The sequence below is a fragment of the Orycteropus afer genome, unplaced genomic scaffold (assembly GCF_000298275.1).
Source record: "Orycteropus afer afer isolate SDZICR_OR568_19922 unplaced genomic scaffold, OryAfe1.0 scaffold01590, whole genome shotgun sequence".
In the NCBI taxonomy this organism is placed as follows: Eukaryota; Metazoa; Chordata; class Mammalia; order Tubulidentata; family Orycteropodidae; genus Orycteropus; species Orycteropus afer.
The window spans coordinates 43,830-46,435 of record NW_006923177.1 but is presented as its reverse complement, the minus strand read 5'-3'; positions in this window follow the sequence as shown (position 1 = coordinate 46,435).

The following is a 2,606-nucleotide window of genomic DNA, read 5'->3' as shown; positions in this document are numbered from 1 at the left end:
CTGTGTTCCTTTTAATGAGAACTGCCATTAGAAATCAAGATGTGGGTGCTAGGCATCTCTTTGCTAATAGGTTCTCCTTGGCTCTAGCCCCTTCCCTCTACTGGAGAAAGATAAAACAAGTGCGTAAGTAAGCCAGTATATATCCACATATCTTTTCCATATGTAGCCATTTGCAACTATATTAAGCTAAACATGAATTCGTACTGATGTCTATCTTATCTATCACCATAAAGATCATTCTAGCCTCCTCCCCTTGATATCTATACACTTCCACTCAAAAGTGAGAAATTTTGTTTCCACCAGTCACCATGCATTTGTTTAATTGGCCAGTTCCAGTGTATATAGGTAGCAGTATCAGAATGTTAATCCATACCCTTGTGGAAAACTTTATGACCTGGCATGCAATTCTTATGTACAGTGTGTTTTGCCATTGGTTTCACAGACTCCACTCATTTTAAAAATTTCTTAGGTCAGCATTTTTTCACCCCTTCCCTTCAGTGAGGTTGTTTAATAAAATTGTAGTGCATTTAGTTTTTTTTTTTTTTTTTTACATTTTTATTCTATCTTGTAATTCTCCTAATTTTCTAAATGAAGTTTTAAATTGGCATGCATTTGGATTCACATTTTGTGCTGTAAATTATAGTGGGTTTGGTACATGCATCCTGTCATATATCCAAAATCACAATTCCATACACAATAGTTTCATAACCCTAAAATTCTTCTGTGTTTCTTATTATGAAGCATCTCCCCCTTTGTTTAAGCTCTGGGCAGCCACTTGTCATTTTAGTGTCTGTGTAGTTTTGCCATTTCATATTATCATGTAAGTGGAATGATATCGTATATAGATTGTTTCACTTACAAGAATATACATATTTACACATGCAAATATATACAGATACAGGTATTTATATATATATATTTATTGTATGTTTTAAAATTACATAATATAATTCTGTCAATTACAATTGTAATATAATAAGATTACAATCATATATATTACACATTTGTAATTATTAAAACATTATGGTACTGCTGTAAAAATAAAGAGATAATAAGCAAAATATAGAAATAAAAAAGCCCCCATACATACTAATATTTAATGTATAAAAAAGAATAAAACATATCAGTTCTTAATATATGTTATTACATGTACTGTGTTAGCAAAGGGAGCTCTGGTAGCATAGTGGCTAAGACACTTGCCTGCTAACCAGACGGCTGGCGGTTCAAACCCACCAGCCTTGGAAGGAAGGTTGGGCAATCCTACTTCCGTAGCGATACTGCCTCGGAAACCCAAGGAGGGGTCGCTATGAGTCGGGTTTGACTCGACGGTAGGTAACAACAACAACAACAATGTTAGCAAAATAGGTTAGAAATAGAAATAAATATGTAGTTACTTTTGTTACTTCACATTTTACACCAAAATCAATTACAGTTAGAGTTAAATGTAAAAATAAACATACACCAACAATAAAATAAATGTTAGTGTACAATAAAGCTTTGCAGTAGTCTAAAGTTTGGCAGTGATGGATTTTACCATGGGTAATATAGTTAGAATTTAATTCGTTCAAAATTTTAATGTTCCATATCAAAATAAATTATTAATATAAAGGTTTTATATGAAAGTTTTACTATTTCAAGTATACTCAAATAACTAATGCAAAGGTATTTTTAAATATGTAGGCAGGAAATTTGTGATTGGGACAGAATTATGATAAATAAGAAACAGTACAAGAAAGCAAGCATATAACCTGATCAATCAGTAAACCACTACCTAACAACTTTACTTCTAAGTGTCAAGTAGGGATACATTTTCAAAGATGAACTGAAAGTATTCACAGGTTGGCAAATATTGTTTCTAAATTGGAAAAACTAAAATAACATAAATATTATCAGTAGATGAAAGGGTAGGAATTTCTGGGTGATGCAAACATCTAAGCAGTCTACTACTAGCTGGAAGGTTGGTGATTCTAACCCACCCAGAGGATCTTGGAAGACAGGCTTGGTGTTGTGCATCCAAAAGGTCACAGCTTTGAAAACTCTACTACTATAGAGTAGTTCTACTCTGCACACATGGGGTCCCCATGAGTTAGAATAGACTCAACAGCAACTAACAACAACCACAACAAGATGAAAGAGTTAATTAAATGTGAAGTAGGAAGATTTATTGCATTTAAAGAAGAAATAAATGTATCTCATTTATATCAACATACCAAAAAACCTAACTCACTGCCATCGAGTTGGATCCGACACCTCCTCCTTGGGTTTCTGAGGTGGGATCACCATGATAGTAGATTGCCCAATCTTTCTTCTGAGTATACCAACATACTCACTGCCGTTAACTCGGTCCTGACTCATAGCAATCTCTCCTTGGGTTTCCAAGGCAGTATTACTTTGGAAGTAGATTGCTAATCTTCTTTCTGAGGAGTACCTGGTGGGTTGGACTGCCAACCTTCTGGATAGAAGTCAAGTGCCTTAGGCACTATGCCACCAGAGCTCCCTATATCAACATAGACCTCTTATTTTCATATTAAGTGAAAGAATTGGCTGTAAAATCATACACAATATGCTACAATTTACATAAATTAAAATTTTCAACTTCAACTCTC